Here is a 21,330-nt window from a genome sequence, read left to right as displayed (position 1 = left end):
TTTTTTGGTTTTTTGAGACAGGGTTTCTCTGTGGCTTTGGAGCCTGTCCTGGAACTAGCTCTTGTAGACCAGGCTGGTCTTGAACTCACAGAGGTCCACCTGCCTCTGCCTCCCGAGTGCTAGGCGTGCGCCACCATCGCCAGGCATTTTAAAATTGACACCATTTTATTGATAGAACCACATAACATTACTCTATTCTTTATTATTTCCTAGATTTTAGTTATTTCATAATTAAAAACAACATTTTAAAAGCTGTCTCTTGACTCCAGAGCTCTTTTCTTTAGTGGCTGTGACCCAGGTCATATTGCTATGTACCCGATCAGTTGATGTGTCTTAATGATATTACCATTTTCCTAAACATCTAGTTCACATTTTTCCATTTTTGTTTGTTATTTTCATGATAAATGTTAAACACATTTAAGTAAAAAGCACAAACCTTTCTCTTTATTTGATATAATCTAGAAAGTCTCTAGTGGGAGTAATTATAATTGAAAAGTAGGCCTGTACTTCATTATCTTATTTCATCCAAATGGAGCACAATCACACATTTGCCATTTCTGATTGCATGTAAATGCATATCAATTTCATACTTGTAATGTACAATATTGGTGCAAAACATTTTAGGATATTTGGAGGTTCTCATTTATAAGACATTAAAAATAGAATTTGCATAGGGATAAGGGCACACAACTTTAATCCCAGCATTTGAGAGGCAGAGGCAGGTGAATCTCTAAATTTAAGGCCTGCCTGGTCTATAGAGTGAGTTCCAGGACAGCCAGGGTCACACAGAGAAACCCTGCCTTGAAAAACAAAACAAGCAAACAAAAAAAAAAAAAACTAAAATAAAAAACAAAAGCAAAAGTAAATTTGCTAAATTCTATATGATTGAAAGGTACTGATGGAAATAATACTAATATGTTTGATACACTTCACTTTTATTGTGTTAATGCATAAGATGACTTTAAAGTTTGCATATGAAATATGACAACACTAATTGCTTTGTACAATGTTGTGATGATTCTTCAACTATTGTTAACTGTGAACATTGTGTGTGGTGCCCTATTGAAAGGATCGTGCAGAAGCCTTTGAAGTAATTTTATAATATTCCAAATTATTTTAAATATTCTTAAAAGTGTTGGTGTATTATTGTAGTGTCTAAGTGGTGCCTGAAATTGAACAAAACCCATACATCTTAGTCATACAAATTGTATTGAACGTTAAAAGTAATTATTGTTCTTGCAGGGTTGCATATTTTTACATTTCTGCAAGCCATGTTAATGGTGATATACTGGCAAAGTCAAATATTCACAGCGTGTATAATCTTTTGTTAATGGTGCTTTTAAATGTTATGCCATATGTCAAGGTGTGTGGTCTGAAAGTAATTCTGTATCTACTTCTTGAATAGAAAAATAAAACTGAATGCACCTTGCTTGCTTATGTGCCCACCCCTCCTCCTCTCATCCTATCAATCCTTCTTGAAATGAATGATCGAACAGAATGACCTAGGCGTAGGGTCCTCTGCTCTTTGTGCCCAGTTTATTGTGAAGCTCTCGGAGCCTGAAGCATTATCTGCTTTAGAAAACAGAGAATTATTTAGAGTGCATACTTCCCACGATTGCAACAGAAGACATCAGGTTTTGTAGAAGCAAAAATAATGTTTTTAAATCCCCACTGATATCATTTAATGCTCAAATCTAAGTGGAAGAAAAATAAGCAGCCATAACTTGCAAATCCTGGGCTCAATGGGACCACCCACACTGGAATTTGCGTTTTCATAGTTGAGACAATAGTCATTCATACTAATAAAATATCCTACATTAAGAAAGTTAGCTGTAACTTTCATGCATATTTAGTAATATTTGAGATGGAATATTATCATTAAAATTTAAATATATTATTAATTTGTAGCAATTTAGTGAATAAAACTATCTATTTTCCCTCATAGTCAAGTTTTTATTTTCTTCAACACATGTTCTCATTTCCTTTAAGAATATCTTAGAAATGCCCTCACTCATCTTAAAGGTTTTAGAGTTTCCTTTTATCTTAAAGTAAGATTTCCAGTACCTGAATATATGAAAATATAATGGCAAAACTAGTTTTGGAAGTTTCAAATACTGTACCTCTTAGGACCTGGGGAGGAGGTGTTAAATATGTGGCATTCAATTTTAGTCTTGTAATTCCGGGACCTAAAGATATTTGCATTCATAGACAGTCAGAAAATCAGGCTAGGCAAGACAATTTAGCATAAAATTAGAGAGCCATTAAGTTAATTTTCTTGGAAACCAAAAACTATCAAAAGAGAGAAATTTTGGGAAGGGTTGGAAGAGAAGTTAACAAAAGAAGAGAAAACGATGCTTTTCAAGCAGTCATCCTGAAAATTCATAATTTCTGTAGATGCTGATGCGATTCCTAGGACATCTGAAACTCCCTGGCACACAGTTTAGAACTGAGGAAGAAGGAAAATAATCTTAAGTGTGAAAACCTACTTCATAAGAAAACTTAGATTTGTCCACAGACTCAAGTCTTTAAAGCTTCAGAGATCTTACTTAAAGGCACCAATTTAGCAGGTGAAGCTGTAGAATTGTCATAAACCAGTAAGAGGCTGTCTCCTCCCATAGGGTATTAGCTGGTTCTTTTATGCACGATGCGATTAATGGCCCTTGCCTTCAGAAACCTTTGATAATACCACATGTTCTCTAGTTGGAGGCATGCTGATGCCTAGGCAGAGATCACTTCGCCCTGCGTAGGTTAGTTTTCCTATGTTTCATTTCACAGCATTCAAGAATGAAGAATAATCTTTTCTAGACAAATTCTAGCAAAAGACTTCTGACTTAAATGTTAGTTGTCTGGGAAAGACCTAATACTTCAGATTATAATCGATTACCAGTTTCAGAACATACAGGAGTTCAAATTTTATTGATGAAAGATTCTGAAGGTCTGTTTTTGAAATAGTAGGTATTATTCTGAAATTCTCAGCTGGAGTCCACCAGGGGACAGTGACCTCATCATATGCTCCTTCTTGGCCACTTTGCCTGCAACCTGTCAGCAATGGTCTCTCATGCACACACCTATCCGTTCCTGTTGGGCTTCAGTCGGATCAAAACTATCACAAACACTGCTTGGAATTCGTAAATCATGCTGAGTCAAAAAAGAATCCAAAAGGAAAGGAAATGCAAATCTTACAAGAATTTCAATGTAGGGAAACTTGATTAGGTTGTTAAAAAGACACCTCAATGCTAAGTAATTACTTAAAAAAACCCACAAAAATAAAAAAAAAAAAAACAAAGTGCCCTTACTGTTGGTAATTTCTTAAAACCAAAAGGAACTGGGATCACTTAGCAAGTATAGAGCCCAAAGGCAAGTTACACCCTAATGATGAAAATGTGCAACACACTACCACTTTCTTCTCCTCCTCCTTTTACTCATCCTTTTTTCTTTAGCCTCAGCATTTTTTTTTAAAGAAACAGTGTCATATTCAGTTGCCCTGGCTGTCCTGGAACCTTCTTTACAAAGGAGATTAGCCTGGTATCAATCCTCTCGCCTGTGCCTCCTTAATGCTGGGATTGCAGATGTCCACCACCAGAGTGTAGGTTATCTTCACTCAGCATTATATAGTTTGAAAAATTTAAATGATGGATAGACTCAAAGGGGCCATAAGTGGAAGAATATAGACTATACCATTATAGGAAACAGAAAGGCAAAGTAGAAGCAAAGTCGATTACTATATATTCAAATGCATTAACAATGCTCCTCTTTGTGATAATCAGCCACGTTAAACTATTTCTTCTCAACTCTGTTTTCATACAGAAAATATAGGACAGCAATGGATCAAATGTGTTCTCCCAGTAAGAAACTTAGGCATCTTGAGGAGGGCTTCAAATGTGTTCTGGGTGAGATCTGTGATTTTTGTACCATAAAACTTACTATTTTTGAATAAATGATACCAGAATAAGGAATAAGCTGTTGAAGCAATCTTGGAGGGGATAATGTGGGAAAACGCCTAAGAATAGCTTTAAGTTTATACCTTTTTAAAGAGTATTATTTGATATAATCAACAAATAATATTTTTTGGAGAGGAACAGAAATAAGCAAAGTGTATCTGCAATCCCAGATCTCCAGAGTTGAACTCAGTTCGTCTGCAAATCTGAGTCTATATATTGGGATACTTACTAATATTCAGTTGAGATGTATACATTCTTATTATACAGGATTATCACGTAGTTTCTATTCCATGTACTAAATAATTGTATTTATCATCGAAACCAGTGATTCTTAACCTTCCTAATGTTATGTGCTGCGCCCCGCGTGTTTGCGCTCTGTGCGCTGGCACCCAGTTCGCGAGCTTCGGGCAAGGGGGCTGGAGGTTAAAATACACAGACAGAGAGACAGCGACACAGGTCATCCTTGAATTCCCCAAGAATGCTCTCTTTATTGTGTTCAGGGGCAGATTATATAGAGATAGCCACGCCCCAGCCAAACCCACCAGAAACCACTCTCCTGCCATCAGGAACTCCTGAAGGTCTCGTGCTCAGAGCAGCTGTAGGTACTCAGATCAGGGGATTACAAGAAATTCAGGATCTGGGGTCTCACTGCTCCCAACAATATGACCCTTTAATACAATTCCTCATGTTGTGGTGACCCTAAACTATAAAATTATTTTTTGATACTTTATAATTGTAATTTTGCTACTCTTTTAATAGAGGTTTGCCAAAGGGGTTGTGACCCATAGGTTGAGAACCAGTGTAAACTTTAAGACCTTTAACCTGAAGGCAAATTGCTGATATTCTGAGATCTTAATATTCCCATTGAAATTTGAGAATAACCATGAATAAATATCCCAGAAGAAGAAATGACTGCTTCATCTTATTAAAAATGTTCAACTCTTTCATATCTCTCAGAATACATTCACCAAATTTCATCTGAAGTTGTAGGTTAGGAAACAATGTCAAAGAATTCACAGTTCATGACTTTCACAGAAGAATAACTCTATGAGGAAATTTTTGTGCAGCTGATTTAAGGACACATCTCTCTTGTTTGAATATTTATTAATGCCTCATCAGGTTGGCAAAAGTTAACCAGTAACTACTTTCAGCTTACAGAAAGAAGGAAGAACCCATTCTTAGATTTTAAGTGTGCGATTTAGAAGTTGCTGTACACTTCAATTCTGCTTTGTTATTTTTGGCTTGACCAGATATGTCTCGGCTGGTGCCATGAGCCTACCTACGTACAATGCTCATTCATGTGTACTATGGGTAATAGGAATTAGCGGTGTCTGTCAAAAGGGAGTTAACAGACTGGAGGTATAGAAATATGGATCTGACATGATTGCCTTTAATTTTAGCAATTTAAGATTATTTGTAAGAATTTTGACATTTCGAGCTTTCCATAATCCACACTGGGTCTTAGTAGTACAGGGATGATGACATATTCTGCATTATAGCTAGGATCCGTGCAAGGAGTCCTCTGCTAATATTAAATATTTTGTGGTTTATTGGAAGACATAATTTTTGCTAATAAAAAGATAAATTAAAAACTATCAGCAGTTACGCAGAAATTTCCATGTTGAAAGTATATTCAAAATAAATATGTAAACATTTGCATTTTTAATTATTTATTTTATTATTACCTTATAACAGTAACAACATAATGATGTGGGATTCCCCTCTATACGCTGTGAATATCATTGGTTAATAAAGAAGCTGCTTTGGGCCTGTGACAGTGTAGAGCCGAGCTAGGTAGGAAAAACTAAACTGAATGCGGACAAAGAAGATGGAGTCAAGGAGATGCCATGTAGCTGCCACCAGAGACAGACAAGCTGTGGCAAAACACAGATTACTAGAGATGGGTTAAAATAAGATGTAAGAGTTAGATCTAATAGGACAAACAGTGATTTAATTAATACAGTTTCTGTATGGTTATTTCTGGGCTAGTCAGCTGGTAACAAACAAGCAGCCTTCCTACAACAACATAAGAAAGCAGACAAGAAAAGTATGTCTTATCCTTGCTTTAGAAATAAAGTATTTAGGAAACTGCACAAACATTTATAGGCTAGGATTACTTAAATAAATGCAGGGTACTATTGCAACTTAGATATTTTGATTATAACTCATATGATACTTCACTATACTGATTATCTGGAATTTTTCTATGCCAATGTAAATAAATTATAATTTAGTATTAACTTCTGGTAGATGCTAATTTATTTATTTAAACGTTATAGATGAGCACATTTTAAAGTCTATCATTTTTATTGGGAATCTTGTCTACCATCTGATGCTGAATAAATACATTTCAAATGACAACTTCTCACATATTTCCTTCATATTAAACTTCTGATAAGAAAATAGGTATTTACCAGGACAAAAACATACTGCTCGCTTCTTTGTTTGTGTCTGTTGGTGGTCTCCTTTTCCTTGTGTCATTACATTTTCTGTAGATGTGTGGAGCAGTCAACACCCTATAAACATGAATTGGAAAATGTATCTCATGAGCTAATTCCTAATTTCTCTTTCTCTGAATCACTTATTCTGAAATCACAAAGTGCATGTTGATCTTTCTGGCTGTCTGAGATCCAGAAAGGGTAGTTCTTGTGCCTGAGCAGACTAACAGCCTGGAAAGTTCACGTAATGGTAAGTGAACATCCTCAAACAGCAGAAGGATAACTGAACATTAGGCAGCTGCCGTGGCCCTGGGTAGCCTCCTCTTTCCAGCAAAAAGTGCTTACATGAACAACTGTCCAAAGCGTTGAGGCGAGGCCATTAGTGGGGAGCTTGAGTAGAGGAAAATGAATGTATTTCTCTCCATTTGAGCTAAGAAAGGTTTGGTGCTACAGTGATGTAAATTGGACTCCATTATCACTTACCTATTCTTCTGGAATTCCATACCCAGTGAATAGTCTTTTAGCTCAGACTCTAAACAGAGAATTTCATAATAGCTTGCGGTCACTTACAGGAGCTAATGAGAGTACTAATGACTGTACGTACGTACAGTTTAGAAAAAACCCGCTTCTCACCTTTGCTCACATTTGTTTAGCTTATACTAAGTTTAGAAGATACATATGTAATATCCAAGCTAAAGTACATGATAATTCTTGGTATAATCCATGAATCAGTTCCTATTTAATTACAGGCTTTAGCATTGTTTTCAGATCTCTAAATGCTGGTTTATAAAGCTGTCAATTCCTTACCTTCACATTCTTCAGTGAGCACTTAGCATGAGCTGAAGAATATAAGGTATATTATACACGTATTTATCATCATGCTGCACAAGATTATATAATGCATTTTCTAATTTTATGTATATAAAAATATTATGATAGTGGATGAAATCCTTCAAAGCTAGAGTCTGTTATGTCTTTGCATGTATTTTCAAACATAACTGTACAAGAGCTTCTTCCTTTTTATTTTGGATGACAGAATTACCAATAATTTTAGGTTAGATCACAAATATTTTATTATAAAATTTAAAATATTGGGTGTATTCATATTGATTGCTTTTAAGGAATTAAAAGAGGAATCATAGACTGATGTGATCTCAGGCACTGTCTACGAAAAACAATAAATCTAAACTCTCTTCAATGCGTTTCTTTTCCTAATGTGTCATAGTTATTGTTAAAATATCGCTGTTCCAAATTCCTAGTGTAGATAGGAAAGAGAGTAAAGAAAAAAAAATACACCAAATGTGCAGCTGAAGAGAGGAAGAGCTTCATGGAATTCAACTTTGGAACTAAGGGTGGGCTAATAGAGAGGGAAAGTCAGATTTTCAATGGAATAAAAGGAGCAGGACCTCCACACCACACAGCTAATCTTTCAGCTTGTGGGGGAAAAGAAAGGCCTAATGCATCTCCGCAACAACAACAACAACAACAACAACAAAAACAACAACAGAATCACAAAGTCCCACCCCTCACTGAATTGCTATAGTCAATTGATGGCATTCACACAAGGGAGAGCCAATTTTCTTCAGGGCTACAGCCCTGTAAGATACTATCTTTGTGGCCCCAGTAGATTGTCCTACAATCACACACATGGATAACACTAGATGCCTGTGACGCATTTGAAATTAAAAGCATGTAAAGTTAAAAGGGAAAAGTGGTAGGGGAATAGAAAAAGAATTTGAGGGGCAGAATGAAGAGTTGATTTGATTAAAACAATTAGATATAGGTATAAGATTCTCAAATGGTTGAAAGGAATTGAATATTAAACATAAAAAGTTGCTTCTATCTTGGAGATTTTGGAGTCAACATCATTTCTTCTTTGGAGCTAGCCTTGGATTAAATTATACTAAATCCTTCCTTTTATACCTTTCAAAGTCATTACCAAGTATCTGTGAAAGTTTCATTATGGTGCAATGAAAAACAAATATGATGTTTATGCCCCCAACAGTATCTTTTTTTTTTTTCATAAGAAGCACGCTTTTATTGGAAAATATAGACACCCACAGACAGGCACAAAGAGTGAGAGACCTTGGAACGCCCTACCCTAAATGGGTTGTCTCCATCAAACCCCTCCCCCTCAGAGCTCAAGGAATCCCTCAGAAGAGCCAGAAAGGATGGAGGACACCAAGAAAAAAAGACTTTCTAAATTAACATAAGCAAAGATCATATGAGCCCACAGGCACTGAAGCAGCATGCACAGGGCCTGCGCAGGTCTGTACCAGGTCCCCTTGTGCTTATATGATGACTTCATAATGTTTTTATGGGATTCCTGAACAAATAAGTGGATTCTAAGCCTTGTGCCTTCTTTTAGGCTGTTAGGCCATCCGTTGGCCTGTCTTGTCCTGTTTTCTCTTATATTTTATTTTTTTTTAATATTTTTTAAAAATATGAATGAATAAAAACTTAGCCACTAGGGTAAAGGTTAACAAGGGAACTATCATTTATAACTATTGGGAGAGGGAAAGTCAATTTTCACCAATGGAATGAAACGGGGTATATCAACCATTACAGGGCTGATCTCATGTTTTCGAGTAGTTGACCAACAAATGACAGAGTACATGGTTTTGTGTGGTGCTTTTATTTGGTTAGAGTTTGGCGGCTTTTTTTGTGTGTGGGGGGAGATGATGTATTCTTTTTTCTAAGTTCTGGGTATTTTGTTGTTGTACTGTCTTTTTAGTTTTTTTTTTTGAGAAAGAACTTAGAATTGTGTGATTAGGGAGGAAGAGAAGATTTGGACAAACCTGGGAGAGGGAAAGAATATGATCAAAATATATTACAATTTAAATATCATTTTAAATAATAAAAATATTTTTATTATTATTTTAAAAATTATTTAGTTCTTTTCTCAGACATTACATCCTGAATGCAATTTCCCCTCCTTCTATCCCTCCCATCTCCTAAACTTCCTCTCTCCTCCAGATCCACACCTCCTCCATTTCCTTTCAAAACAAGGAGCAGGCTTCCCAGGGATTCCAGTCAAACATGGTATAACAAATTACAATAAGACTAGCCACAATCCCCCAACCCAAGCCACGCCCCCCACGCTCCAGTCAATGCTAGGCTTGGCAGCCCAGTAGGAGGAAGTGGGTCCCATATGCCATATGGAGGTAAAAGAGTAAGAGACAGCCTCACTTTCACTGTTAGGGATTCAACAAGAAAATCAAATAAACAAACAAAACAGAAAACAAACAAGCAAATAAACCCATAATGCATATACAGAGGACCTAGCTTGGGGTCTGTCATTTCTGCTTAAGTCTCTGTGGGTTATGAGGCCTGGTTAGTTGATTCTGTGGGCCGTGTTATTGCGTCTTCCACCCTTCTGGCTCCTACAATCCTTTCTTTCCCTCTTCTGTGGGGTTTCCCCAAGCTCTGGGTCTTGCTTGTGTTTGCTCGTGTGTCTCTGTATCTGTTCCCATCAGCCTCTGTGATGACAACTGTACTAGGCACTAATATGAGTATAGAACAGAATCAATAATATCATTGGGAATCATTTCGTTGAATTTTTTTTTTTTTGGCCTGTTGTGTTTGGTTCTATCCTGTGTCTCTGGGCTATCCGGCCTCTGCTTCCTGGCCTTTTAAGCAATGTCAGGCACGTGCTCCTTCTCATGGCTTTGGCCTCAAGTTGGACCAGCCATAGGCTGGCCACTCCCACAAGTTCTGTACCACCATGACCCCAGCACATCTTACATTCAGGATAGATTGTAGGGCGAAGGTTTTGTGGCTTGATGACCCAATCCCACTGCTGGGAGCCTTGCCTGGTTATAAAAGTTGGCTAGTGGCAGCTCCTTATCCCCCATTATTAGGAGACTTCTCTAGGGTCACTCTCTTAGATTCCAGGGAGTTTCTACTACACTAGGTTTCTATATCACCCACAAAGCCCCCCCGCATTTCAGTCATCACTCCCAGGACTTTGTTCTTCTACTCCTCCTATCCCCATTTGCCCTTAGTCCATCCACAAAATGTATCTATCTAGTTCCCCTTCCCAGGGAGATTCGTGTATTCCCCTCTCTAGTGCTCCTTGGTTACTTAGCTTCTCTAGGTCTGTGGGTTGTAGCATGATTATCCATTACTTAACAGCTAATCAAATTTGTTTTGTAGGTTTTGGGCCTTCAGCTGTTGCATTGAGTTTTTGTTTTTTAAGAAAGAACTTAAAGCTGGGTGGGGAGAGAGGAGGAGAAAATCTGGATGAACTTGACTTGGGAGAGAAAAAGAATATTATCAAAATATATTCAAATTTAAATATTGTTTTAAATAAAGAAAGTATCAAAATAAAATTTAAAAATAATAAGAAAAATAAAAAAGAAGAAGCATGCTGTTAACCACTTTTCAGACCACATGTGTTCACCATTACTGGTGCTGTACTGAGTATAACTTTGAGATAGCAACTTTTTGGTCCTTTAGTTCCCATTTCTCACAATCCTTCAGAAATCTTTCTATTTTCATAAAAACATTTTAAATGAATTCATAGACCGTTTTTAACATTTCTTTTCAATATGTCACCTGGATTCAATTTTTAATACTCAACTTATACCTTCAACTAATCCATCCTTTCATAAGATACCTTTCTTGTAACTACTTATTCCCTTCTGTTTGCTCATGAATATTTAGCTAGATTTACATTTCTTTATGATTTAGTTGTCTCAAATTTAAAATTTTTCATCATCGTTGATATGTAATAACAGAAAACTACTGTACTACTTTAAAAATAATTCCAAACTTCTTCATACACACTAAAGTTTTCCATGGAGAGCTATTTGATTTTTGTTATACTTAAATTGTTGCAACCCAGAGACAAATTCAAAGTCATAAGATACACCTTTTTAGGCATTAACAAATTAGTCTACATTAGGGTTTTTATTGCTGTGAAGAGACACCGTGACCATAACAACTTGTTTTTTTTTTTTTTTTTTGGTTTTTTCGAGACAGGGTTTCTCTGTGATTTTGGAGCCTGTCCTGGAATTAGCTCTTGTAGACCAGGCTGGTCTCGAACTCACAGAGATCCGCCTGCCTCTGCCTCCCGAGTGCTGGGATTAAAGGCGTGCGCCACCACCGCCCGGCCATAACAACTTGTTTTAAAAAGAAAAACATTTAATAGGATAGCTCACTAAGAGTTTAGTGGTTTAATTCATTATCATTATGGTGGGAATCAAGGCACGATGTTGGCAAGCATAGTGCTGTAGCTGAGAGTCTTTATAACTCAATCCAAAGGCAATAGGAAGTGAACTGAGCACTGGGTGTGACTAGCATACATGAGATCTCAAGGTGTCAAAGCCTGCCTCAACAGTGACCTCCAACAAGACCACAACTACATCAACAAGTCACATCTACTAATTGTGACATGCCCTTGGAAGCCATTTTTCTTTCAAACCAACACAGGAAATAAACACCTTAAAAACAATTACTGACAGAAAACTGACAAACAGTACCATTCTACTCCTCTAGTCACAGAATAATTAGAGAAAGTCTTTCTTTCTTTCTTTCTTTCTTTCTTTCTTTCTTTCTTTCTTTCCGTTTTTCTATCTGTCTGTATGTCTTTCTTTCATTCATTTTTTTCCTGGAAAAAAAATCACTGAAATTGGGGAAGAACATTAAGAATCTGTGACATTCTGTCTTAGGCTGCTCAAAGTCATGCTTGTTAGGACCAGAAATTCATGAAAATTGTCAACCTTGGCTTTTGGTATGTTCAGTGACATCCTCATTCATCAACATTGTTGTTTACAAGGACTACTTTAAGTCAAGCAAAGAAGCGAGAACCAACTATTGAGCTCTATTAGGCTAAAATAACAGACATAATTAAGACAAATCATTTCTGGCAAAGGTTGTACATTTTACAAATAAAACTAATGTGATCAAAAATATTAGAACATCCTAGAATTGACCTTGGAATGAGTTGTATCTATATGCAAACTAGTCTTGAAAATAACTTCAAAAAAGTTAAGTGTGGCCAATACTGCTTACACATTAAATGGTGTCCCCTAAACATACATAGATTTTTTTTTTCCACAGAAAACTGAAACTGTACTGGTTCCAAGAGCTTGAGAATAATCTTTGTGTAGTCCTGGATAACCATCAAGTTTCACTGACACAAAAGCATATCCCAGAAAGCTAAACTAAAAAGCAAATAAAAAGAATTTAAAGAGGTGCATATGTATACATATATTTATTTAAATCATGACAGAAATTTTGCTGACAACAAGGCAGCAAAGAAGACTATCACATTGGGCAGCTACAGGGATGACTTAGTTTTTAAGAGCACTAGCTGTTCTTCCAGAGGTACTGAGTTCAACTCCCAGGAACCACATGGTGGCTCAAAATCACCTATCAAGGGATTTGATGCTCTCTTCTGGTATGCAGGCATATATGCAAATAGGGCACTCATACACTTAAAATAAATAATATCACACTTAAAATATATACATAAATAATATTAATTTAACAAAGACACTGTAAGAAAGTACTAAATAATTTAGATGTGAAAAGTTATGCTAATATTAAATTAAAAGGTTAATGATTTAAAGCACCATATTCACGGAAATAAAAAAAGCCAAAGATTTTACAAAATTTTTAGAAACTTCTAATAACAAATCTGAAACTAATAAATTAAAAACTTGGTATGTTACAATCTATCTGTTGAAAGATAGATGTAAAATGAAATATTTTTCTTTTTGAGATTGCTATAATAGCATCATTTCTCCCTTTTTTTCTCCCTCCAAATCAATCTATATATTTCTCCTTGCTCTCTGCAAAATGAAAAATTTTAGTGTAGCCCGAGAAAAAGGACTCATTGTAAACAAACGAACAAGCACAATAAATACTCTATTTACAATAGAATCTATGAAATATGGAAGGCACAGGATGTCATATTTAAAATTTAAAACCATAAAAAGTATAAACTTTTAAAGAATTCACAACCATAAATATATCCTTCTATTGTGAAATGTAGTAAAGTCATTCCAGGAATATAAGGGCTATATTTGTACATTAATAGCATGCACAGCTTGTAGCATTAATTCCGAAAATCCGTTAGACTAGTTGAAATGATGCTCAATTGTAACTAGAATCCATAGAAGAAATGAATATTACAAAAATCAGCTTTAGACTAATAAGACAGCTTACAAATACAGAATTGTCATTTATTAACTTTTGAAAATATCAGATTTCACTGACAATAGCAACCCTGCAGTGTGTTTCTAACAGACATAGTTCTCATATATTATTGTAATCTCTGGTATAAGCACTAGGAAAAAATTCATGATACTTAATAAAAAATAAAAAGAATAATTGAAATGATGCATAAAATATTTACATATCACCGAAAGAACCAGTCAGAGAGAATCAGAGGAGCCAAAATGATGTAAATATTTAAAAATCTAAAAGCTAAAGTGGCAAACGAAAACGTGGCTAAAAAGCTCAGAGTATGGCTCAGTGACAGTGTGCTTAGCAAACACATACAAAGCTCTGGCTTAAATTTCTACCACATTTCAAACAACAGTAAAACTAAATACCTGGCCCCACATTTTATATTGCTAGTTATGGCATTGCATGTCTGCAGTTTCTGCACTTGTGGTGGTGAATGAAGATGAATGAAGAAGCGTCTAAAGGCATCCTCAACAATCTAGCCAATCTGAGGCCTGCTTGTGCTTCAGAATACCATGATTCAGAAAGGAAGGAAGAAAGAAAAAAAAAAGAAATAAGAAAGAAACAATGAAGAGAAAAAATATGATTATGTAGTATAAATAGTCTAAACACTAAATCAAAATACAGATTAGACCTACATGAAATATATACATATTATGCATATATGTATATATATTGTACATACTAAGTATACCATAATATAAACGGAGAACTTATGTAAAAACCAGAAAAATAAGCTTTAGGAAAATGACTTTTATTAAGTCAAAGAGTATTTTGTGATCAAAGAGTTTCTAAGATATATCAGTGCTGTGGGACAATGGTCTTGAACCCTGTAAAGGTTTTTTACTTGTATTTTAATAAAACACGGATTGGCCACTAGCCTGTCAAGAAGTATAGGTGGGTCAAGCAGAACAGGAGAATTCTGGGAAGAGGAAATGCCCAGTCTGCAGTCATCACCTAGACACAGGGGAAGCAAGATGAGAATGTTATAAATTAAAAATATATTATCAGAGAAAATAAAAAATTGCCATTTCATGTTGCCAAAATTAAGCATATGAGACAATATCAGATTCAATTTATATTGCTTTAAATAAAATGCATATATGTAAATTATATCAGAAAATAATGCCAAAACATATATAATATTGCATGTCATAAAGTCAGAAAAATAAGAAAGTATTTAAAGAAATAAGCTAAAGAGAAAAAAATGGGAAATAGCCAAGAAAAATCAATGAAATAAAGCTTATTATTTAAAGGCTAGCACAAAGTATCTTTAACTAGAAAAAAAGGGAGAAGTAGCAAATGGGTAATCAAAATGAACTTGAACAATCTGCTATAATCAATAAGAAAAGCTCAAAGTAAGGCAGGAATAAACTTAATTATGTAGTAGGGACATGTAAACAGATAACTACCAAATACTGACTGAAAAACTAAATAAAATTAATCTTATTGGTAAAGAGGGTATGAGTTCATGTATGAAAGATTCATTCTTCCAAGGGCTGAGTTCATCCCAATTCAGTTACAAATCCCTTGTAATTTTTTATCAAAACCCCCATGATCTTTCTTTCTCTCTGTCTCTTGGTATGTGTGCACATATGCAAAATGTGAAACTCCAAGCAATTAAAATAATCTTAGAAAAACTGGTGAACTCATCATTGAATCAAGTTCAAAATATCTCATGCACTTACAGAAACCAGAGTGTTCTTCAAGGTTGAATTTTCATAGATATTGTGGAGCAGACGCTAAATCCCACAAGGGGAAGTTTATTTCTAACTAGCTATATTTTTGGCAATGGCAAATAAGTTTCTTGGCCTCGTCCAATATGAGGCTGGGACAAATCATTAACTGCCTCAAACTAAATGAGTACAATACATTACATCATCGTATACACTTATCTTAAATGAATAACAGAGGTTAGTTTCAGGCCAGATAAACTGAACTTCACTCAAATTTAAAACATTTGGCCTTTGAATATTATTAAATAAATGAGAGGATGAAAATAATGTTTTAGATTATATTCGTGATAAACAGTTTATATTAACAGTGGACATACAAACTTTAGATCAAAGGATAAGTAACTAGGCTAGACTACAACTCTGATAATCTACATTTAAGGGGAGGGTTCCCTGCCTTGTAGATACTTTTACTATTTGACAATAACGTTTAAGGAAATTAAAAACTACGTCATGTAGATATATATTTAAATTTACTTTTCATGCCCAATTTTATATGAATCTTATTTGTTTCTACATATTGGGACACTAGATTTAATTTTTACTTTAAGAAGTCACTTTGTGCTAATTAATTCATAAATATAAACATTGAACATGTAGATTAAGGAAACTACCTAAACACTTGTCAAGAGCAAAATTCTATACATCTTATTGAATATTTTTTCTGTACAGCAAAAAGTATCTATTCTAAAATCATGGCTTTGTCTTAATAAGCCAGTTTGCATTAGAGTGAATTCCTTTTCACACATCTGAATGTTTTGCTTGATGTATAACGTTGCACGTTCAAGATTAAGATATAATAAAAAAATAGTTTTACCTCCATGGATTTCTCCTATGTTCATCATACTAATATTAACCATATTCCTGCCTGTATTATAATTACTGTCTACATAAATTTGCCTCTTCAAGGGTGTCATGCTTTGAAGTTTTAAATGAATACCTTTTCTAGATACTTTTCTTCCCTTCACTTAACAGTATGTACTTAAATTTCTGCCAAGCATTGTTATAACATTAGAGCACATTTATTTTCATCTCTGAATAGTATTCCATTGTTTAGATGTACCAGCGTTTGTTTGTTCTTCTGGTAAAGAGCATCTTGGTTTCTTCCACTTGGGCAATTATGAATAAAACCGATAAGAACATTTAGACACAGTTTTGTATGTTAATGGACACAGATTTTCAGCTCATTTGGAGAAATTTCAAGGAGTGTGTTTGCTGGATCACATGGTAAGAACATGTTTAACCTTTTAAAATTCTACCAGATTGTTTCCACTAGAATCTCCTCGGAAATGGCTGTAGCGTTTTGGATTCCCATCAATCATTGCTGCTCATCTTTGCCACCATTTGACATTGGCAGTAGTTTATATTTTAGTGAGTTCAGTAAGTATGTGGTGGCACCCTACTTAAGTTTCAATTCCCCAATAATGTACAGTGTTAGATATCTCATCAAGTGCTCACTTGACATCTCTATATCATTGTTGATGAGAATATTCCTACCAACATTTTTTCTAATGCTGTTTCGCTATCCATCTCAGAATTTCTTAATATTTTCAAAAGTTTACCAATTTGATTCTTATTCTTAAATTATTTTTTTGAGATTTTTTTCTGAAAATGCCAAAATTATTAGTAAAATAATTAATGAGCAAATTAATTTATAAGAGAAATTTGAAACAACGTTTTGCATTCTGGAAGAAAATATCTTCATTCTATTATTCTGTAGAAGAAATAAACTTTATATTGTAAATTATTTGTAAAATAATATTGTTTGTGAACTTTGTTTTCAGAAACCTTATTTTTGATCTTAATTTCACATTGACTTCAAAAATACAGTTGTCACACTCATAAATGACACAACACTTAAGGAGTGTCATATCTTTGCTCCATCCGTTAGTGTGTTTAATATATAACAATTGACGATGCTACAAAACTTATAGTTGTTCATTTTCTTCTTTTTGGGTGCCACTGATAGTCTATGAAGTAGAGCTTCAACAGAGAGGAAGCTTTGGCTGTCACTGTTCAACTGTTTCAGCTCTGCATTCATGAACAGAAATTCAGGGACATTTTGAGTGTTTTGAGTTTTAAAAAATAGGTTTAGTCACTCAGGATCACAGTTTGGAATCATACTTTACATATGATATAAAGACCTAGTCATGAACTATTTTTCAAGAACTTGTAAGAAAGTCTTTCAAAGAGTCATAGAATTAATGACTACAGATGAAACATGTGACTACTGATAGCAGGTAGACATGTCTTAAAAGAAGAAATGACAAAAAATATAAATGGTGACTGACTTTCAAATAGACTTATTTTTAAACTGGAATATATTTCCTTCAGTGCTAAAGAAAATCCTTAAGTGAAAAAAGTTGCACATTAAAGTTTTTTTGATCAAATATTTTTCATAAGTTTTATTTAAAATATCTAAATTTAAATTATCTGTGAGATCTCACAGGAAACATGTTATCTTGTAAAGCTGTTTTCTTATAGTTGAGTTTGCATTTCTTAAAGATGCATTGATTTAGAATTTTATATTTATTGATCGGTAACAAATGTACTTGCTGATTATTCTGTTAAGGTTGTTTATTAAAATTATTGTCCCCTATCATACTTTAGTGAAATATATTTGCACTAATTACTCCTACCTTTATTTTCTTCATTTATTCTATATCCTAACATGTAGTTAATTTTTAGTTCCATGGGATACCAATAGTTCATGTTTGAATAGAGTAATCTTTAGATTTCTGTTGGTCTATTTGACTTGTAATGCCTTTGAATGCCAATGTTTCTCTATTTCCTTTTCTGGACTACTGTCTATTGGTGAGAATAGGGCCTTGAAGGTACTCATTATCACCATGTTCAATTAGTCAGTGGCTTTGTCCAATTATGTTTTCTTTATGAAATTGCATGCCCCCACCTATGTTTGGTGCATAAATGTTTAGAATTGTAATATTTTTAACGAACGTGAAGTGACCTTCATCTCTTTTGCCCGACTTTGCTTTGAAGTCTATTTTGTCAGATACTAAAGTAGCAATACCTGCTTATTTCTTTAATGTATTTGCCTGGAATACCTTTTCTTATCTTATTACCCTAAGGCTGTTTCTATCTGTGATGATAAGTTATGTTTCTTGGAGGCACCAAAAGAAGATCTTGTTTTCCCATCAAATCTAAAGTATTTTTTATTAGAGACTCAGATCATTAATATTTAGAGTTATTATCAAAATTTATCAGTTGTGTCATATTGTCAATTCTGTGATTTATTTTTGGACTTTATTTTTATTAACTTCTCTGATAATCCTCATTTAGTTCTTTGACCTTGTGGGTGTTTTTATTCTTCTTTTTTTATGTGGAGTCTTTCTTTTAGTATCCTCTGTAGAACTGGCCTTGTGATGAACTTATTTCACTTTTTATTTTTAAAATCAGGGTATTTTTTTTTTAAAAAATTTCTCCTTCAGCTTTAGTAGACAGTTTTGTTGAATTTAATATTCTGAGTAGGCAGTTGTAGTCCTTCAGAACTTGGAATACATTTTTCAGGTCCTTATGGCCTTAAATGTTTCTGTCACATAATCAGTTTTTGTTCCTTTTAAAAATGTTTATTTATTTTTATTTTATGTGTATGACTGCTATGCCTGCATGGATTTCTAGATACAACACACATGTCTAGCCACCCTTTGAGACCAGAAAAGGACATTGGATTCCCTGGAACTGAATGCAAACAATTTTGAGTCACCATGCAAGTACCAAAAGATGAACCAGGCAGGGTTCTCTAAAAGAACAGTGCTCTTAATCACTGAACCATCTCTTCAGCTTTTTCTTTTTATTGCCCTCTTTTGTAAGTGACTTGATTCTTACTCCTACAGCTTCCAGTTACCTGTATTTATTTCTTTATAAAAAGTGCTAGCGAGGTGGTGGTGCATACTTTTAATCCCAGCATTTGGGAGACAGAGGCAGGTGGATCTCTATGAATTCGACATCAGATCTACAAAGCTAGTTCCAGGACAGCCAGGGCTGTTATAAAGAGAAACTCTTTCTCAAAAAACAAAACCAAATGAAAACAAACAAACAACAACAAAAATCTAGAACACGAGATGGAAAGTTTCAGTTCTGGTTCCTTTTGTAAGATTTCAGTGAGCTGTTCCTACCCAGTTCAGCATCCTCTTTAATAGGTTTGGGACATTGTCTTCTGTGATTTTATTTTCAACGTTTCCTTTGTATTTATTATGGTATTTTTTTCTGCTGTGGCCATAATTAAAAGATTTAGTTATTTTCCAGTGTTTTGTTCACATTTTTATTTTATTTTTAGTGACTACTTCAATTATTATTTGAGAAGCCATACAATATACTTTGATCATAGTCACATAATCCCCCAACTCATCTCAGATGTCATTTCATATAGAAATTCAGGTCTTGTCACAAATTTTGTAGCATTATCAGAGTAGAACTAGTATTGTGAACTTTCAGAGAAACTATCTGTAGACTATTGTATGAGTAAGTGTCTATTAATCTTGAAAGCCTCCATTTTGTCCTCTCCTAGAATTTCCTCTTAGGTGACTATTGCCCAGGATAGTCTCTAGAGAATGTCCTTGCAGTACGGCTGGCCTAAGAGTCCAAGAAACTTCAATTCTGATAGCTTTAGTGTAGATTTTCTTTTTTTAAAAAATCACACACACACACGATTCTCCTCTGTCTTTTCAAACTCAACTGCTCTCTTACTCCTCTTTCACAGTCTCTAAAATTTATGGCCTTATTTTCTTTAATTGTTGTTGCACAGATGCACACGTGTATTTCTCATGTATGAATACAACTTGCTCAGTCCATATAATATTATTTATTTGCCCGTGTTTTCAGGGATGACCACTTGATACTGGATAACCAATTGGTATGCTCTTCCCTGGGCAAGGCTGTTTCTCCTGCTCCCAATATCCTTTCGTTGCTTGTAGTTCTTTGTTAAGCCTCGTTTCTCAATCTTAAAGAGGGGTAGGAATGGTGTTGTCATTCCAGGCAGTTGTTTTGGTCCTACCCACATTTACACAGTCTGACTTTTGTCTAGTGAAGAGATCTTGTGAGCTTTTCCCCTTTAATGCTACCATGTCTCTTAGAAAGGTTCATTTATTTTTATTTTATATGTATGGGTGCTTTGCCTGCTTATCTGAGTAGTGCCCACAAATGTAACAGAGGGTATTGAAACTATAGAACTCAAGTTAGAGATGGCTGTGAGCCACTGCAATGTGTGTGTGTGTCTGTCTGTGTGTGTGTGTGTGTGTGTGTGTGTGTGTGTGTGTGTGTGTGCTCATGCACGTGTGCATGAGCGTGCTGGAATCAGAACTCCTGTCTTCTGGACAAGCAACCAGTGCTCTTAATCACCAAGTCATCTCCCTACCTAGACTTTATATCTTAAAAATATATAGTTGAAGCCTTATAATAAAATTATTTAAAGATTATGTCAATATCATACTAAGTCAGGAAGCCAGGACTGAATTTAGTATGGAATTCAAAGTAGGCAGATTCATGAGTCAGCCTTAGAACGTGTATTGCTTTGTATATACAATTTATCCAAGTGCTGTAAGGTGAAAAAAAAACCTTAAAGTTCTCCTTTTAACACTCATGAAAATGATTTTTCAAAATAATTAAAAGTAAATAAACACTAAAGGGTGTTATTTTCATATAATGGTAAAAATGTACTAAAGTGGAAGATAAACACAATTAAAATTGGTGAATATAGTACTTCTTGTGTTGAGAATGCCAAGATATATGGTTAGAGTCATAAAGTACTGTTGGCCACAAATAAAACATGCTTATTAATAGCAGATGGTGATGAATCTAGGAGAATTTTCAAAAGTTATCTGGCTTGTTAACAAGGCTTCTTGTTAAACAGTGATCTAAGTTATGGTCAACAAACCCCAGAATAACCTTTAAAGACCCCAAAGGAAAAGCACAAAAGAGCAAAATGTGAAGAACTATACCCAGATAATAGAGTCTATGAGTTGTCTTTTTTTTTTTTTTTTTTTTTTTTTTTTTTTTTTTTTTTTT

The sequence above is a fragment of the Microtus ochrogaster genome, chromosome 21 (genome assembly GCF_000317375.1).
Source record: "Microtus ochrogaster isolate Prairie Vole_2 chromosome 21, MicOch1.0, whole genome shotgun sequence".
Classification (NCBI taxonomy): Eukaryota; Metazoa; Chordata; class Mammalia; order Rodentia; family Cricetidae; genus Microtus; species Microtus ochrogaster.
This window is presented reverse-complemented; position numbering follows the sequence as displayed.